Below are 20,989 nucleotides of genomic sequence, written 5' to 3'. Positions count from 1 at the left end.
AATCACAGTAAATTAAATTTTGAAAAAGAAATTGTTGAACACATAACTTTGCACTGACTAAAAGAAATCAGGTGAGTAAAGTTCTTATGTGACAAAAATAAAAATAAAATATTTTCTAAATTTATTTAAGTAATACAAAATATTTGAATACTTATTTTTCAACTAATAAAATGCAGATTTGTGTTGTTTTAGGTGTTACAGCCGCAGTTTCTCTGCCGGGCCGCTCGGTGGCGCTGCTCGACATTACAGCGCTCAAAGAGTCCAGTTAGACACAACCATAACGGAAACGGGATGTTCTGTCCTTCAAAATTAAAGGCAACGCCTGTCACTTGTGGAGTTCAACTTGTCAGCCTATCTTAAAAGTATTCTTTAAAAAAAAAGGCTCGAGGAATACTTTCTTAGAAAAAAAAACTTTAAAAACTTTTACATTTTATTTAAAGGCCTTCTTTAAAAAACATTTCTTTGAGAATATTCATTTAAAATATTTTCTTTAAACACATTTGTTTACAAAAGCCTTTAAACAAATTACTCAAAATCATTTTTCTTTAAACCACATTTTCCAAAATAACAATATATAAAATCTTTTTCTTAAAAAATATTTTCTCAGATAACATATTTTTAAAATACTTTCTCAAATAACTCTCTTTAAAAACATTTCTTAGATAACATCTTTGTGAACATTTTCTTTTAAAAGTATTCTTTTAAAATAGTATTATACTATAATAGTATAATACGTTTTCCTTCACATTTTCTTTGAAAATGTTTTCCTTAAAATAGTTTTCTTCTAATACATTCTTTAAAAAAATTCAAAACATTTTTCTTTAAAAAAAAAATGTTCAAAACTATTTTCTTAATAAAAGTCTCTCTTAAAACGTTATCTTTAAATACATTATGTAAATATCAGCTGTAAAATAAATCCAAAATACAGCAATTTATAGATGTATCCTATCAGCAAAAACAAGTCCCGCTCAATGCATTAAAACTTTTTTGCATCACCCCCTCCTCTCATAAATAACGAACAGTCCCTTAGCGATACAAGCTTCACGAACCATGTCCCGGCTTTTATTTTGAAGAAGATAACCGGAACTCCGGTGTCCTGCTAACGGTAGTTTACCTGTGGTCCGTTCAGGCCCGGTCAAAACAATGCAGCTGAAAAATACTCAACAAATTATCAACCGTTAACTTTCGGTAAATCCACCGTCTGTCGGTTCACCTCGTCGCCGGTTATCTTCGTCGTTCAGCGGCCGGTCGTGAGCGCAGCTGCCGCGGTGCGAAGCCTCTCCGGCGGCTGTTTTCGGTGCCGTGCTCGGCTGGAAATGGAAACGGCTAACAGGTAGCCTGAGAGCGGCGGCGGAAAACACGGTGAGACGGTGAAAAATCTGCGCCGGGAGTCGTTGGGAGCGAGCGGCCGTCGACGCTAACAGAAAGGCGGATTGGACTCGGAGCCGGTCGGCTGGTAGCATGGTGGAGTAGGAGCCCGCGGGGCCGACGCGACAGAGCGCCCGACGGACGGCTCGCTGTGACCGCGGAGGATCGCCATGGCCCCGGGCTCTCTGGTGGCGGCCTGCCGCAGCCTGGCCCTCTCGACGTGGCTGCTCTCCTTCTGCTTCGTCCACCTGCTGTGTCTGGACTTCACGGTGGCCGAGCGGGAGGAGTGGTACACCGCCTTCGTCAACATCACCTACGTGGACCCGGCCACCTCGGAGCTCCGCACCGAGAAGACGGAGTGCGGCCGCTACGGGGAGCACTCCCCGAAGCGGGACGCCAAGGGGGTGGTGGTGCTGCCCGCCGCCCCGCACGACCGCCAGGCCTGCGACCCCAACACCCGGTTCGCGGTGCCCGCTCCGGCCGGGGCCTGGGTGGCGCTGATAGCCCGGGGGAACTGCACCTACAAGGACAAGATCCGCCACGCTGCCGCCCACAACGCCTCGGCGGTGGTCATCTTCAACGTGGGCTCCGCCAACGCCAACGACACCATCACCATGCCCCATACAGGTACACTCAAACGCCCAAATCCACCACCGGAAAACACAGAAAACAAGGTTTCACAAAATCTGCAATAAGCTGGTTACTGGTTTTTCTAAGGTATGCATGTGAATATCGGTATTGAAACGTGAGCAAATTGGCTTTATGTATTTATTTATTTCCAAAAACATGGAGAGATGGAAACGAATAAGATATGGCTTAAAATAAAATCTAAAAAATAAATAAATAAAAATTGTGGAAACAGTTACTAGAAAATTATCTGAAAGGTAGGGTGACCTGGCAAAAGTGCTTAAGTTCAGAATAACTCATAATTTAATTTCTGATCATCACAAAAAAACTGAGCTTTTTATTGTTCCTTAGATGTATTTAGCTTTTTGAAAAAAAAAAATAAATCAGTTAATTTCCCACAATTTGTGAAGCATTTCTTTACATTGATCATTATAAAACAAAATTCCAAATTTTAAACTTTCCCTAGTCCTATTTACCAAGCTTTTTGTAAAAATATAATTAAATCAACTAATTTGCCACAATTTGTGAAACATTTATTACTAAGTTTGATTTTTGGTGGTTTGTCAAGAAAATATGTCCTCTATATGTGTTTTCTTTCAAAAGCAAAATAAATAAATAAAAACTGCTAAAGTGTTTGTTTTCTATAAACGTCACCAAAAACTGAGAGAGAAAAAGATCGCACCAGATATTAACAACTTTTGATGCTCATCGTAAATCTTGTGTTCATTATTTTCTGTTAATTTTTGCACTCTTTACTTCTTTCCACTGAAGCTGCTGTGCAAGTTTCCCGTAGAGATAAACTGATTTTATCTGGTTTTTATCGCAGATCATTTTCTTATTCTCAAATGTGAGAATTTGCTGCTTATCTCTGTTTTTATTACTCAGTGAACTGAGGTTTTTTTTAGTTGCTCAGACAAAAAATTCAATTTGAAGTTTGCACAGTATAAAAATGGCCAAAAAAATAAAGAAAAATAGCCAACTTTTTAAAAAGAAAACATGCTTCCCAAACCCATTTTAATAAATACCATTATTTTTTAAGAAAACATGCCTCCCAATATATTTTTGTTAAAAGAAAAAAAAATACAATAGCTGAAAACTGCCATTTTTTAAAAGAATTTCTAGAAAAATCAACATAAAAAAAAGTTAGTAAGCAAATTACACATCATGTGGCTGCTGCTCATTTATCTTGTTTTATTGCAACTAATTTTTTGAGCTGCTCAGACAAGAAAAAAATGCTTACATTGTTAAAGAAAACGTGCCTTCCAAATCCATTTTCATTAAAAAATCAACAAAACAAAAAATATTTCTTTTTGACATTTTCTATAAAAATCATCAGTCTTGTTTTATTGCTGCTAATTTCCTCATTTCCTGACAGTCGTGTGAGAATTTGCTGCTTATCTCTGTTTTTATGTCTCAGTGAACTGAATTTATTCGAGCAGCTCATACGAAAAAAAAAGGCCTTTTGGTAGATAGTGATAAACATTTTTCATTATTTTCTAACATTTTTATCCCACAGAGTAAGTTTTTACATTCAACCCCGATTCCAGAAAATAAAAAAAGAAATAATTGCATTCTGGTTTTGATTTGCATTTTGCACAACATTTTAACTGTGTAAGAGTCTGTCTGAAATTTGTGTTTTTTTAATTTTATTTACTTTCATGTGTTTTTTTCTGACTGAGCTGCCGAGGCGTCACTTTGTCAGATTAATTCTTTATTAGATGTATTTTAAATTATTCCTCCTGCATAAACAAACAGACTATCTGCTGTTTCCACATCAGCTGGTTGTAGAAAACTCTCTGCTGATTCGGTTTCCGACGGCAGCGTGTGAGCAGTGATGATGATGATGATGATGATGATGATGATGATGATGAAGTGTTGAGTTATGTAACAGGCTGACGGAGCTGCTGCAGCAGACGGAGGTCTTCAGTCTAAACTGTTGTTTTTGGACGAGCAGACTCGCAGCTGTGTCTCCGTCCGCTGGAAACTCCTTCAGGGAATCCCCCGACCCCCGAATATGAACAACAGCGCGTGTTTACTTTAAATCCTCTTTCTCAGGGTTTTTTTTTAGTGTCGCGGTTGTTTTCTGACAGGACGGAGTTCATGTTCACGGAAAGTTTCCTCCTGGGAATCTTTCCCCGGACACATGAGCACATTCTGGTTATTATTAAACGCTGGTTTTGATATTTAATCTGTTACCAAAATAGTTGAGTTATTTTCCGTGACTCGGGTGATTGATTAAACCAAATCAGCTCAACGCTTCACAAACCAAAGTATTGAAAACAGAAAGCAGATTTAAGCAGCTAAAGTCTGATCAGAAACAAAACTTTAACATTAAAATAAAGAATGCAAAAGTTGAGTATTTATTTTACTTAAGCTAAATAAAAGTAGTAACACACAGCTTTTCAGAATCAAGCTTCAAAAATATTATGCATTGAAATAATTTTCTACTTTTGCTGAGTTTATTTTTTTAACCAACATCAGCCTTAATCAAAAATATCAAATACTGATTAATTTTCTGAATTTTAATCCTTTAAATGCCATTTTTTTTGTCATGGTGCCACTATGTTTTTAGGTGGAAAAAAACACAAAAAAAGAATAATTTTCACTATTCAACATACTAAATAGATTTATTTTATAATTGTTATCACAGTTTGGGAAATGTCAATGATTTGCAGCAACATTGATTTCATTACATTATTATTTTTTGTGCAGAGTTACATCACTGTGCACACAAAATGTGCTTTTCCGAATCAAGCTTTAAAAAATATTAAACATTAATATGATTTTCTACTTTCATTGAATTTATGTTTTTAACCAACATCAGTCCTAATCAGAAATATCAAATATTTATTTATTTTCAGAAATGTAATTCTTTAAATGCCAGGTTTTTGTCATGATGCCACTATGTTTTTAGATGGAAAATAAGCATTATTTTCCATTTTCATTATTTTGATTATTAATATCTCAGTCTGGGATCTGTCAGTGTGTGAGTGTAGCTGCTGACAGTCTGGGATATGTCAGTGTGTGAGTGTAGCTGCTGACAGTCTGGGATATGTCAGTGATCAGCAGCTACATTGACTGTGACAGGTCACCTAGTGGAAATAGCATGTATTTCCTCCATATGCCAAATATGGTCAAAATGACCTCATCAGGTGGAAAATAGTCAAAATTACAAATTCAGAGTCAAAAGCCCAGAATGACACCCAGAAATAATACAAGTCCTGTTTTTCTGCTCTGATGGCTGTGGGATCAAAAATGTCACTTTGAATGGGTTTCAATGGAGCATTTTTTGACCTGAACAGTCTGAATGTAACTATTTAGTTTCCACAGTGTATTTTAGACTTATTGTAGGAGCTGAGCTGCAAATTCACTGATTACACTCAAATACACAATCTGGACTACATTTAGGACACATGCATCAACACACACACAGTTATCACAACAGGAAGAAGAAAAGTGTGTAAAATGCACCAAACAGTGTCTAAAGTAAGTATTGGCATCAAAATATACTAAACTGCCCGTTAAAGTGAAACATTTTTTAGTGGAGGGAGACTTTAAATTGAGGAGGAGGCGCTGGTGTCGGATCAGACTGGTGCGTCCGTCGTCCAGTCAAACCTTTCAGCTGTGAAAGAGCGTTAATCCACCTGGAATCAGCTGCCTTCATCATTCCTCACTTCATCCCACAGATTAGTTCAAAGCTGCACGTCGACACAAACAGTGTTTTCTAAAGTTACAAAAAAGTTCAGACAAACAGGGTGAAGAGCGGCTTTAAACCTGTCATGATGAGGACATTTTTTAAAGAGTTTTCACTCCTTCACAGCGCTGTTTGTTTGATTTACGGTCCATTTTTTGGGGGCGAGGTGAATGTTTGAGGCTTCCCGATGTTTAATTTGAGCGGTGATGGAAGCAGAAGTGTGTGGGAGAGGAGACATCGATCGCTGCAGGGTATTTTTAGGCAGACTGATTGATTTCGGTGCTGTTTGTGTTTTGTTGGGGTTGATGTGAGTTCGGCGCCGGCCTCGGGGAGAATATATCCAACTTGTGTTCAGCCGAACTGCAAACACACAAACATTATTAAAGCTTTATCGACCTCTGAAACACTCGCATCACGTTTGTTTGCTTGTCCGCCCGTGTATAAAAATCTTAAATGAGATACAGTTAGTACAAAAAACACCAGAAACACACAGAAAAGCATCACAATATTAAATAATGTGCGTGCAATGAAATATCTACAAGAGTTTGGTTCAGGCTTTGCAATCACAAATGTTTTTACTCGTTGCTGCAGAGAAATAAGTAAACCAAAATTTCCACACCAAGGACATTAGTGCTGATTTTATAAGGACAAAAAATGTATTTTGATCTTCCAATATAATTTAAAAAAAAAAAAATTTAATTAAAAAAAAAAATTAAATTATACTGAATGAATCTAGTGTTGCACACTTATTCTCATTATTAATGTGTAGTTTATTTATTTTACATAAATAGTTTAATAAAGAATTGTAGCAATTTTTTATATATTTTTTTATAACTTAAATGTAAACGGTCCCCAAATTTAATGTAAAATGTATCAAAACAATAGACACAGAAGACACATCTTCTCACAGGACTTTAGTGTTTTTTCTTTATTTTTATTTTCTTAAAACCCTTTTATTTAACATTGAGTGCGTACATATAATAGAATACAAAGTCCAGAAAGCAGTGATATTGGATAAATGTAAACAAGTTTACAGGATGAGTCCGGTTTGGTGTATTAACTCTTTCGGCTCATGCTTATGAACATACCTTTTTTTAAAAATATATTTTATGGAAAATTCATGTTGTTTTTTTTGTAATATCTTTCAGATAAGGTGTCCCCGCAACTCAGATTTAGCTTGTTTTCTGTCTTTCTCCCACGAAAAATGTTTTTCAAAATAATCTTTGCATTGAAGTAGAACTGGTTGTTATTGACAGCGCGTCTACTTGAAACAAATATCAAAATAAAATCGTACCAAAATCTTTTACCCCAAAATAAATCAACATAACACTAGTTTCACATTAGTTTTGCTACATTTTTTTTTCAAATTAACAAATGTGTCCCTTTTTTTTAATCATTTTGCATCCCCTCTCCAAATTAAGACATTTTTGCAGGTGGAGCTCGTAATGAGTCTTTTTCCTCAGCAGCAGTTTGTAGAGTCACGGGGTGAATAATCAATCTATCGATCTGGTCAGATCAGATCAATGGATGAGAGGAGCAGCTGCTGCAAAAACAAACATGTAGATGTTCTGCTGCTCCGTCTGTGCCCAGAGTACGCTCTGCGCTCCGACAGTGTGCTGGAGTTAATAACCAAACGAGCGCTACAGCTCCAAAAATATAAAATGTAATTGTGGCGGCAGATGTTTTAATCGTGGCAGGCTGTTAAAATTAAAAATTAAAAAAGATTCAAACGTGTTTTTTCTTTCACTCTGTTGGAAATGAAAACTTTGTTGACGTACAGTCACTTCCAGGCGGACTCCGGGACGTCAGCGGGGTCGTCCGCAGCCTGATTCACAATCTGTCCACTTCACTTGCTGTTAGCGTCACGGTGAAAAACTTTCTGCCGTCAGCTCCTCTTGTGGTTCGTCAGCGGCCCGTCGGCGAGAGCGTCTGTCTGCATGAGTGACTAATTAGTTTTAAACTTGTGTCGACGCGGCGTCACATTCCCGGCCGCTCCGCTGAAGGAATTCACTGCACTTTGTAACTTCCCTTTTGAACGTATTTGTAGCAGCTTTTTACTGTCAATATTTAACATAGAAATTAAACTTTTCCTTTTTAACTGCGGTTATGTGTCGCTGTGGAAGTGAAACTTCATCTGGAGCGTTTTTATCCACGTTTCGGGGTTATCTGAGGTCAGACTTCAAACACAAGATTAACCTAAATAATTTACAGAATCAAACCAGTGTGGCTGGTTCAGATGTGGTTTGACTCTCACGCTTCCTTTAAAGTGTCCTTGAACAACACGCTGAATCATCACCAGCTGACCTTTGACCTCTCTTTACCCTGAAGGAGTCCCAAAAACTTCTGCTTTCGTCCTCCTCCTTCGCTCATCACTTTCAGTTCCTCAGAAATGGTTTCACACCACACTGATTGATCCCTGATCACTGCAGTGTAGATCCGGGTTCGTACGGTCATGAAAAAACCAAATAATTTGCAAATAGTAATTTCCAAGCCTAATTGTTTTTGAGAAACTAAATATACTATAAAAATTTTGGAAAAGTTGTGGAATTTTGTTACAAAATCCTGTATAATAACACATGATGTGTTCGAGGACTGTCGGAAATTTGGAAATCCAATAAACAATATTTTTTGTTTTTGCAGTTTCTGGTTGAAGCCATGTTTTCTTTGACAATCAGCAAAATCTCTTAAAGAAAAAAAATCCTAAAACGTGTTCTTTAAAAACAAGCCCAAAACTGTCTAAAGAAAAAAAAAATCTGTAAAAAAAATGCCATATTTTGCCCAATCTGCAGTAAAATATATCCAAAATACAGCCATTTGTTGTTGTATGCCCCTCCCCTAAAGATAAAATAAAAAACATAAGACCATCCTCACTGCTTAAAAATATTAGAATTAATTTTTCTTAAATAAAATATTTAAAATGCTTTTGTTCAGTAATGAAAAAGAACCGATGAGGAGTATTTGTGTCGGAGAATATTTGGTTTTTAAAATTAGCCTCAAAGTCCTGGAAAATCATGGAAACAAACTCTGATAGAAATATGTGTAACTGTGTTTTAACCCTTCGGTCTCTTACGTAATCGCGTGTTCAGTTTTGATACCAAAGAAACGAGGCGGCGTCGTGCAGCCTGTCGGGGGTTACTGTTTATTTTTGGAGTGGTGGTCTCTGGTGGGCGGACGAGGATCTGGTCGTCATAGTGATCGGACGAATGAATGAATGAGCAGGTTACAGTCGCAGAATACGATCTGTAGTTTGTTTATATCATATTTCTGAGGTAGAAACGTATTTCTGCTCCATGAATTTAGTTTCTTTCATTTCTCTGAAGAGACAGTTTTACTTTTTTAAATCTGAGCAGAAACTGGTGATTAAAAGTTCACCAGAGTGGAGGAAATTAAGTGTTATGACGCCCCAAATTTCTTGTGAAAGGACCCTCAGACCCTTTACTGTTTATGTTTAGGACATTTATTATTCTGTTTTCTCTGTATGATGTATTTTAATTCTTTTTTTAGTATATTTAATTGACTACTTGTTTTTTTATATCATACATTTTAAACTGATTTAATTACTACTTTCATTATTTGTATTGTTTGTATTGTATGAAGTGACTTTTATTTTTAGATGTTGTTATAAAACATTGACAATTTGGTTTTTTACCATGTATTTTGTACATTTTTTTAATAGATTCATTTTTTATTTGCATCTTATTTATTTTTATATGTTTATTTTATGAAGTTACTTTGATTTTAGATTATATTACATTTAACTGTTGAACTTTTTTCAGTGCAGTATACAGGGAAAAAAAAAAAAAAAATATATATATATATATATATATATATATTATATATTATAATATATATATAAATTGATGTATTTTGTTAACATATTCTATGTTGAAGGCATTTCTTAGCGTGACCGTTAAAGGGTTAAATGAGGACCTGGGTAATGGATTTGGGGACCTGGTCTGATAAAGGTGTATGGGATTATTTAAGGGTCGGGCTGATGGACCGTGTGTGTCCCCCGTGTCTTCAGGTACAGGTGAGGTGGTCGCCATCATGATCCCGGAGCCCAAAGGCCGAGAGGTGGCGCTGCTGCTGGAGCGCAACGTGACGGTCACCATGACGATCACCATCGGGACGAGGAACCTGCAGAAGTACGTGAGCAGGACGTCGGTGGTGTTCGTGTCCATCTCCTTCATCGTGCTGATGATCATCTCTCTCGCCTGGCTCGTCTTCTACTACATCCAGAGGTTCAGATACGCCAACGCACGAGACCGGAACCAGGTAAACACAACCCGTTCACGTTACAGCTGCATCTCCAGAAATTTAAATCTCGTAAAAAAAAAAAAAAAAAAAAGTTCATTTTTCTTATTAATTTAATTCAAACAGGTAAACTTTCAGAGGTTATAAATTCTTTATGCATAAATTTAATAATAATAATATTTAATATTTTTTAAAAATAATATTTCAAGCCTTTTTTGTTTTATTTTTGATGATTATGGCTTAAAGCTAATGAAAATCCGAAATCTAGTATCTCAGATTATTACAATCTTTCCTAAGCTCATTCAAAAAATGATTTACAGTAGAGAAATGTCCCACTTCTGAGAAGTATGTTTATTTGTATAATACTCCTCGGCCTTCAGCTCATCTGTATTTTTCGGTCGAATGTTTCTAATATTTTTATTTATTTATTTATTTATTTATTTTTTACATTTTCTTGCTGTAGGTACAACTAATATTAACATAACAGTTGGATATGGAAAAGCATAAATTTGCACTTTATTTTGACAATAAGTAAACCAAAAAACACTCTAAAAAAAACAAAATTGTTATGTTCAGCCTGTTAAGTGCAAAAAAATGCTCCACTGAAACTCATTCAAACGGACATTTTTATTTAACCAATCTGAGTTTATTTTAAAATGGAAATAAACTCACCTCCGCCTCTCTCTCTGTCCCACAGCGTCGCCTCGGCGATGCGGCGAAGAAAGCGATCAGTAAACTTCAGGTTCGCACCATCAGGAAGGGCGACCAGGAGACGGAGGCCGACTTCGACAACTGTGCCGTCTGCATCGAAGGCTACAAGGCCAAACGATCCTGTGGTCCGCATCCTGCCCTGCAGGTAAACACACACACACACACACACAGAGGCAGATTTATTTGTCATTTTTTAACATTATCAGGACTGAAGGCTCTAAATATAGATTTTTGATTTTAGATTTATTTGTTTATTTATTTTTGCTTTCTAAAGAAATGGGCTCTATCGGTGAATTTACTCTGTTTGCTGATTCACTTTCAAAATGAATAAATGCTTCCAGAGTTATTGTGTATTTAATTATAATTTATTAATCAAAAAATATTATATTACCGAGATGTCTACAGAAACTGCAGATGAACATTTAATATTCAGGAATTCACAGAAACCAAACACAGTAAAGAAGATGTTTACTTTGTTTTTACATATTTTTAAAAATATGATATATTAAGTGTTTGTTTTTTCCATCGCTGTCATGTGAACACAAAGTGACTTCATGATTTTGGACACTAACAAACAGTTTTCTTGTGATCACAGAGGATTATTTTGGGGTTGAGCGGGCAGCAGAGTTTGAGACCACAGTGACTGTTTGTTTTCGGGGAGAAAGGCTTCCTCTGTTGCATATGAGCTTATGAAAAGAGATGAAAATGAAAAGCAGATTCTTTCCTGCCTTGTGTAACGGCGCAAAATAAAAAGCAGCTGTGAACCGGATTCTTTTCTAAACACATCAGCGCGAATGCAGATAAACAGCAGGAAGAATTGATTTTGCTGTTTTTCTCTGCAGACATTTGTTCCATAAGAGCTGCGTGGATCCGTGGCTGCTGGATCACCGCACGTGTCCGATGTGCAAGATGAACATCCTCAAAGCTCTGGGCATCGCTGTGAGTCTGACAGTTTTTTAATTTGTGGGGTTTTTTTTTAAAAATTTTATTTATCTTATTTTGATTTATTTTAGTTAGGTTTATTTAACTTTATTTTATTTTTATTTATTTAACTATTTTATTTTTAGTTATTTTATTTAGTATTTATTCTAGTTATTTATTTTACTTTATTTTATCTTAAATCAGGTAATTTATCTTGCTTTTTATATTATTTTATTATATTGTATTTAACTGTTTTATTGTCTTTAATTTATATAATTTAATTTTTTTTATTTGATTTTATTTAATTATTTTATCTTAATTCAGTTTATTTAACTTTATTTTATTTTTATATATTATCTTTATTTTATCTTAGTTCAGGCCATTTAACTTGCTTTTTATATTATTTTACTTTTTTATTGTCTTTAATTTTAGAATTTTATCTTTTTTCTTTAATTTTATTTAATTATTTTATCATAATTCAGTTTATTTAATTTAATTTTATTTTTATCTATCTCTTTAGTTCAATTATTTTAATTATTTTATTTTTTTTAAAGCAGTTTGTGCACACTGATGTTAAAAAATTAAATTTCCTTCTATAAAATCATTTAAATTTGTTGTCTGACTCTTTCGCTCCTCTGCAGCTGAACGCAGACTGTCTGGACGACCTGCCGCTGGACTACGACCTGGCCCTGGGCGGTGTGGGCGGGTGTGGGCGTGGGTGGGGTCGGGGCTCTGGCCCTGGAGGCCGTGGTGTCCGGGGCGTCCAGCGACGCACGCTGAGCGAGGGCGGCTCCTCGGTGGTGCTGGACCCCGGGGTGAGACGGGTGGGACTCCCTCAGGACTACCAAGACCCGGACACCCTGAGAGACAGCCCTGTGACGGCCACCACTGACACACACACAGGTGACACACACACACACAGGTGACACACACACACACACACAGGTGACACACACACACACACACACACACACACACACACACACAGTATGTCCACTGATAACGATGTTATACTGACACCCAGTGGCTGTTTAGCTTCATAGCACCTCTGAGTTGTGGTTGTTTGTCTTGTTTCCTGTATGTTGTGTGTTTTTCCTGCTGAAAAAGGTCCAAAAGTTTTAATGTTGGATTTTACCCTTTGAAACCTGGAGCACCACACTTTTCTTGTGCTGCTTTCAGGCATCTTTCGCAAGTATTTAAACCTTAAAGTTCTTAGAAAATGATTTTGTGTTCTTTTGGCATTGACTAACTTGCTAAGAAATGTTCCCCAAATTGCAAGAAATTAGTACATTTTGAAAATTATTTTATAAAAGCAAGGAAAAAAATGTCCATTATTTACATATATATGTACCTCTATTCACAAATAGAAAACAATATTGCAAATGCCTTCTTTCCATGTTTTCCACAACAACTAAGCCAAATTGCTCAGGTTTCAAAGGGTTAATGACAGCTCATCATTGACCTCAGCTGCTCAGAAAATCCTTTTTGCTCATCAAATTAAGCCAAAAGTAAGTTTGTCTTGTTTTGGAAGAAATTCTTCAGTCCAACCCGGTCCTCCGTCTGTCTTCCAGGTGAGCTACAGCCAATGGCGAGCAGCGCCTCAGTGGCGTCCCTGGTCATCACCGTAGAGACGGGTCTCTCGGACGAGGAGGGGTCCATGGAGCAGTCTCAGCTGGGGGACAAGTCCTGAGGGCAGCACGACCGAACCAAACCAGAACCTCCGGGGCCAAAAACAAATCAGGTTCAGACTTTTAACAGAACGACCTGACTGAAACCAGACCTGAGCCAAACCAAACTGAGCATAACCCAGGACCTGGTTCTGGTTTTGACTGGTTCCAACCCAGAACCAGCACCAGTGATACACTGGGTTTTTTGTCTCTTTGGACCTGTCCGATACAGAACTAAACCAAACCATCTCATCCAGACTGCAGGTGGACTCTAGCTAGAAGCAGACTTAATGGGCTTTCACGTAGCGGACCTAAATTAGATAAACACGTTGGTTTTGATCAGGACTCAAAGGACCTGGTTTGGCTTCATTTTCAGTCTCCCGGACGCTTGACGAGGTTGGACCCTGGACGTAACCTGGTGTGTCACCCAGTTTGTTTACCTTGGTTTTACCCTCGACTCTCCTCGGTTTAACCAGATGTTGTTCCGACGTTAATCTGGGACGTCGTTCTGTCTGCTGTCACTTTATGCAGATTTGCCTCCGTTCATTTCTAGAAATAGACCTCAACTTCTTTACCCGTCTGTCGTCAATCTGAAGAACGTTCGACTGAAAGAAGTCCACAGAAGTCCAGGACATTTCAAACAACTTGTCGCCACATTTCTCTCCTAAATTGGACTTTCGAAGGTCTGATGGGATCCAACTGGAGTCTCCACATTTATTCTCAGAGGAACATGAAGATGATATCCACTCAACTTGATACTCGCGTGAACAGGGTAGAACCTCAGAAAGCCGGCTGCCGAAGGAGAATCCACTCTTCGAAAGTCGATTTTCTCCTTCATCAGCAAATCTGGAGGATCATTTGAGAACTCCGAACTCCGGGTTGTGTGTTTTTAACAGTGTCTGTGATCGATCCAGGCCAGGAATCAGGACTTGCCTGCGTATTACTACCTGTGCTCTCGTCTTGGGTCCTTTTGTGGAATTTACCTGGAATTTCTCTCACCTGGTTTCAGGTGAGAGAGGAACAACAAATAAAAGAAACCTGATGGGACTTTGTATCCGGGCTGCTCACTACTGGTCTGGATTCTTTTAAGATTTAATCTCTGGTTAATTTAGCTTCTTTTTGATTTGCCTGCCAACACGCCAGGTGTGTGACGTCTGCGGTGATTTCATTTTGGAAAGGAAGACTTTTATTTTTGAAAGGACTCACCAGCTTCTCTGGGCAGTGGATTCGGTTTCTTTTTCTGGTGTTTTGCTGCAACGGTGGACTCGTCGTTGCAGTATTACAGCTACAGTCAGACTGCAGTATTGAATAGCAACTACACACAGTATTTTTCTCTTTTTGCCTGTCCGTATAATTCAAGGCTCCTTTATCTTTATAGCACAGTAGTGCTGACAGTATTTGGTTTGGATGCTTTCCAAACAGGGTTCCTATGTGCGTCTGGAAAAACTGGAGACACCAAGAAATACATTTGACTGATTGCAGGGCTGTACAGAATATCAAAAGGTCTGAGAAAGGCTGATTAAATGTGGAATTTCAAAACAGCAAAAAATGCTGACTGTGAAGCACAGATGGAAACGAGTGAAGAGTATTAAACTAGTGACAAATCTTGCAGCTGGGTCTTAACGTACGGAGAAAATGGTAACAAGAGAAATGCCACCATGATGTAGGAGATTTTTCAGCTGCATCACCGCCTCTTCTCCTAAATAGTTTTCTATGTACACCATTTAAAAAAAAAAAACATCTGTAAAGCCGGGCAGACACTGCATGTTTTATTGATTTTCACACTTCAAATATTTAATCTGCCGTTCTTTTATGCTCATGCTGTACAAAACAGTCAACCAGCCTCGACATGGAGCTAAAGGAAACTGAAACTCCCATTTGGTTTTGTCCAGAGACAATGCCAATAAAGCTTAGCCAAACATGGCACGATGACTGTCAGCAACACTGTTGACAAATAGAAAGAAGGTCAGTGCTACTATCAATGGAAAGTAAGAGGCCACAATATTGTGCAAAAAAGTGAAGTTTTGTATCACAACAGTTTGAGTCAAGACCATGGATACAAAGTTGGAGGTGGTGCTCTATTAATTTCTATGTAAGTGGCACATGAAGCCAAAAAAAGTTCAAACTCCAAGTATAAAATTACCCTGATCACAAGACTGTGCATGGCTGCTATGACACTCGGGTGCCCCGGTGGACACTGGCAGAAATGCAAGCTATCCTGTAGCTGCATACTGCAGAAAAACAACAGAAATGACAGATTTCTACATATTTTGACAATGTTCCAGTCATCTAAAGCTTGATGATATTGTCATCCCAGGCCCAGTTTCTCTTGCAGTTTTTCTTTTAAATTGCTAGAGCCGTAATTCCGGTATTCTGAAACCAACATCTCCACCATCTTGTCCTCTTTCTGCTCCTCGACCTGCTATTTAGGCCAAAACCTTGCGGCAATCGCCAGAAGTTCTACACAGTAGACTTAGCGCAGCAGAGCCAAATCTGTGCATGCAGGCCCCAACCCCGATGTGGGCGCCAACCGCTATGCCGTGTTAGAAACCGATTCCCCTCCCCCGCCCTACCCTTATTGAAATGACTGGAGGTGGCGAGTTACCACGTGGTGGTGTGAAAGCCCCTTACTGGAAACAGTCTTTTTCAGTGAAATTGTATCAGGTGATGGACCCAGAAGTTGTAAATCCATGGTTTGGCGACTTCGTCAGATTGACTTTGAAGCCCAGCGCAGTTCTAGTGGGCTCAGCCCCAACTTGTACCACGATGGGAAATCGGGCCAATAAACCCATTGTAATTTTTGACTTACCAGAAATTCTTCAATATGTCAGAGAGCCGGATCATCAGCAGCTCCAGCAAGTAACTGAGCATTGTTATCAGGGTCGTAATTGCAGCCTTGCAGAAATTTTCGGGTAAAATCAGACTTAATCGGTACAGTGTCTGCCTGGCTAAAGGTAGAGGACGCAAAGACTTTCCTCATCAGTATTCCATCGCGGCCATCTTAAGGTTCGATAAGGGTTAAAATGCCATGTAGGAACCCTGTCTATAGTGTTGCCTTGTTTTGTTTTATTGGCCGTCCATTTGTCCGTCTGCCTGACCACACGTGTCCAACACCACGGCCTCATGCTGCCTTTTTAAAAACACCTTTACCTTTAACCCTGACAATCAAGGATCGGATCTTTTACTGGCCAGCTGGGGATCTTTTCTCCGAACTTTCGCATACCTAAGTGGTGTCTATCAAACCCGTCGTCTGTACACCTCTATAGGTGTTAGCTGCCATTAACCATTTCCAGAGTTTAAATTAAATCGCCACCAAAACAAGCTGTGAAAGACGATAGAAAGACTGTACCCAGAGTCGTAGAAACGACAAAGTTTAGCGAAGAATCCCTCCCTGCTTTAGTGAGTTCACTCTGGATGCCGAGCATGTAAATATAAAATGTATATTCCACACGTTCACTAAGCCACGTGGCATTGCTGTCGGTTTGCCAAACTGCGTAGGGCTGCGGTCGTGGCGTTGCCGGCACCGAGAGAGATAAAGATTGTCGTCTATTTTGATACCAGAGGAGACGTTTATTTTTGTAACGAAGACACCCAGCAGCAAAGACTGATCTCCCTCATGACCCCACGGCCTGGTGATTCTCAATGTGATTGAGTTTTGATCAGGCAGAATTAAGTGTTGATTATTTGTGTACTTGTACATACACACAGTACGCTGAGGATCTTGACGATATGACTCTAAACTATTGTAAGTTTGTCCGTAAACATTCAAGATCTGATTGTTGATGACGAGAAAGTGAACCTAAAAGAGAGCTAAACCCGAGTAAAAGGCTGGAGAACCAATGCTGTACTGTTAATTTCCCCTCTCTCGCTTTTGCTGCTAATGTTTTAAAATCGTTTTCCTGTTTGTGTAGATGGAAAAATAAGACCTGTTTTGTTGCTAAAATTAATTACAAAGCATACAAATCACAACATTCGACTTATGAATCTGAGTTCAGGACAAAACATTTAAGTGTATTCAAGACCTTCGTACGGCTTTGCATGTACATAGCATTGTTTTTTTTTAGATCCTGGACTTGCAGACTTTAAATTTAAGCAAAGCAAATACTGAAACTAGCCTCCAAAAATACGAAAAACCATTAAATGACATGATGGGATATGTAATTAAGATTCAATTGTTTGTATGACAAATCACCATAAATTGGTTAAAATTGGTACGAAGTTCCAAAAGTACAAAGTACAAGTCAGTCAAACCGATAACTTAATTTTCTTTCAGAAATTTTCTTTCAGTCAGTTACCAAGTATATAACAAACATGAGTTAATAAAAAAAATACTGATGCAGAACGAATTTGTTGTAATATATGAAGATGATGGATTTGTATGCCTTGTCTTGGCCAATATTCAGTGAGCATCGTTTTAATTAAAGTCATTTCCTTAGTGTCGTAAGCTTTATTTGCAAGGAATTTAACTGATGTTTATTTTCACGTTTGCACTGTTTTCATTCTCGTACTATTTTACGTGACGGCAGTTCTGCTGTTCGAAAGTGAATTCAACTACATTTCTTTTCGTGCTTCTCGGAGAGACTGAGGCTGCTGTGGCATGTTGGTCCCCTTTAGTTTTCAGTCAGTATCGAACCACAAGTATTTATTTTTTATTAACCAAAATGTTTCTGTAAGTATCGAAATTTTGCAATATTCATATTCTTGTATGTAGTTAACGTACGGAACTTTAACCTCTTCCCTTTTTTTGTTCTTTAGCAAGAAAAAATGCTGCACAGAAAACTTGTTAGATTGTAAAAAACTTTAGGAATTTCACAATCACATTTTCCAGGCCTGGAAAAGAAATGGAATTTCTTTGAGTGTTTGCATTGAAATTATTACACTAATTTTCCATAGACAGCCTTACACATAATTTTGTTACAGTAGCTATCGACGGATTATATGGAAACGTAGGGAAAGTTTTTTTTTTTTGTAATTAAAGGTAACGTTTTGAGATTTAATCCATGAAATTGCATGGAAACCCTGAAAAAATAATGCTGTAGCACCTGCAACAAAACTCACGTATTGCATCAGCACTAGTATCAAATAATATCCAGATTTTAAACAATACGCAGCCCTAATACTTACTATTAGTACAGGACTGGAGGCCTATGGCAGACCTGATTTCAGTGAGAAAACATACATTTTCTTAAAAACTTTACAATAATTGTAGCCCTCTCCGAGCATTATTCTGGTTCGGTCGTCCTCCAATAAAGTGAAAGGGAACAGAGAGGTCGGAAAATTCTTCATGGCACTTAATGTGACGACCGAATTCAGCCATTGACTCTCCTTAGGAGGATAGATACCTCTTTATAAAAGCAATTCAACGATTCAATAAATAAAATTGATGAATTTTTTTTGACTGCTATATATGAAAATAGGAGACAGAGAGCCAAATTTGGAGATCCTGTAGACATGATAAGATCTTTTGTTTATACAATGGGCCTGTATAGTAATAATAGGATCCTTTCCAAAAAAAAAGTTTTGTTTGATTTCAAATCTAATATTTAAAAAATGGGACCTTCATGTCGCTGCCAGTAATGACGTCTGATTGTTTTTTTCTTGTTACCTCCCCTTCACAGTCTGTTGGCTGTTATCCCTGAATGCTGTGTTTTGATTGGTTGCTCGGCCTCTTTTGTTGATGCACTTTAATTCTGTTTCTCTGGAAGGTTCTGGAAAAGTATTTTCTTTATCTAAAAAACAAAAATTTCCCTTGCTCTCCCTGACATTTAAATTTTCCATCCCTTCCTTACAACTCACTCTGCCGAACTTTAATTCTGTTTGCTTTCTTGTCATCTTTCGCGCGTCACTTTTTCTTCTATTCACTCATCTTCCCTTTAAGATTTCTATGTTTTAGAAACGTTTGGTATTTTTTCGTGAGATGGTTTGCGAATCGGATTAAGAAAGGAGGTGATGAATGTTTCTTTGTCTATTTAACTACAAATCTCGTGTATTTGTAGAAAGCCTGCCAAATATTTGCCATTTATTGTAATTTGTGTTTCTGCATTTTCTCTCTCCTGAAGCAGGTGAACGCTGAGCCATGTAATCCCACTGGGATTATACGTTTTAATCTAATAAACTAGACATCCAGCCACGACAGAAGCAGCAGTATTAAATAGGTAGCTTTTAGAACATTAAAAACTGATTAAAAAAAAGTCTGATTTTAGGTAGATGATAATCCATTTCAGCAGTTTAGCTCGTGTTAAGTTAGTTAGCGTTCGATCACGGCTTTAGAAGAGGACATCATCAGCAAAGAAAACAAACAAACAAAAATCTCAGATCCTTCCAGAGAGACGGTGAAAGTTGAGGTTACCCGATGCGTCTGTAGCCATGTTAACCCCTCTGCTACCGTGACAAAAGGGTGTGAAATGGTGTCATGCGTGTTTCTATGATAGTAATTGTTTTACAGACGGTCTGTTTGTGTGGTTGTCCTGTGCACGCAAACACAAAAATACCTACATACACACGTGTATATACGAGGCGGCGTGACGCCATGTTGTTTCTGTGTTTCAGTTGTTGCACGTGTTCTGATTCAGGACAGAATTTAAATAAAATTTTAATGCAAGTTTTTGTTTTTATTTCAGATTGGTGTTTGTGTGTCATCTTTGGAAAAAAAAAGAAAAACAAGGAAAATTCTTTGAGTTTTCTTAGTTTTTTTCCAATTATGAAAATTAAATTAATGCTGCATTCTGTATCTACATGTTTATGCTTAATATGGTCTGAATTTTCTTTGTTTTTTAATTGTTTGTCGGTGGAAAATAGTTTTTTTTAAAAATCAAGAAAACAATTATTGATTCCTTGATGATGCTCATGTAGCCGCAGAATTGATTCTAGATGAAAATACGTAAGAAAATGGATTTGGATTTTCCATAAGCCCAGTTTCTACCAAAAAATAAGCAATTATGTATTATTTTCTAAATAATTATGATAACAGTCATAAGTGTGAGATGTAGACTTGGAACTTGTAAATACTGGATTTTTTCCCTCATTATTACGATCTCCAATTTTTTAAAATTCTTTAGTGAATTGAGTCCATTTCGGGAAGTTTCTGAAGGTAGCACAAACTCTCTTTCATGGTACTTTGTCATGTTAGTGACGCTGTTGTACGGGCGCTAATGCTACATACTGTATGTGAACAACAGGTACTTGTAATAATGTCCTAACACAGACAAACACCATTTTAAAATAAATCATTTTAATATAATTTATTAGTAGTAACAGAAAAAAAAACAAGCTGTAAGAAGAAGCAGTGGTTAAACAAAACTACAGTCCGAATTTTAGCTTAGTCAGCATGTTTCACTCCGTGTGCGAACAGAAAACGTCTTAATTCGATCAGGATAGTCAGGTAAATTAAATCACATACTCTTTTATTGAGCATATTTAATTTTTAGCAGTGCAGACTATTTTCATACAGTCTGTATTTATGTAAAAAGTTGTTGTACTTGAATTTGAATGGCATTTTTTTTCACTAAAACTGCTTTTTTTTATTCGGAAAAATAAGATAGAAGTCAATCAACGAGGTAAGTTGTTTAAGTATTTTGTAATATGCCATGGATCTTTGTCTATTTAACTATTACTTTACGTATTGTCATTCGTTGTTCATTACATCCTCAACTAGCTACCATTTACTATTATCTTAAGCATTAGGTAGTTACTTAAATTCAAAAGTTTAAGTCAAAACTCAGCTGTTGTTGAGCTCAGTTAAATATAG

The 20,989-nt window shown here is 37.4% G+C and overlaps 1 pseudogene; it reads left to right on the top strand.

The window, feature by feature from the left end:
- Positions 1-945: 945 nt before the first annotated feature.
- LOC121962102 lies at positions 946-19,861 on the top strand (annotated as a pseudogene).
- Positions 19,862-20,989: the final 1,128 nt, after the last annotated feature.

The sequence above is a fragment of the Plectropomus leopardus genome, chromosome 23 (genome assembly GCF_008729295.1).
Source record: "Plectropomus leopardus isolate mb chromosome 23, YSFRI_Pleo_2.0, whole genome shotgun sequence".
NCBI lineage: Eukaryota > Metazoa > Chordata > Actinopteri > Perciformes > Serranidae > Plectropomus > Plectropomus leopardus.
Note: the sequence above shows the minus strand (reverse complement) of the source record. Positions and strands in the feature narration are given on the sequence as shown.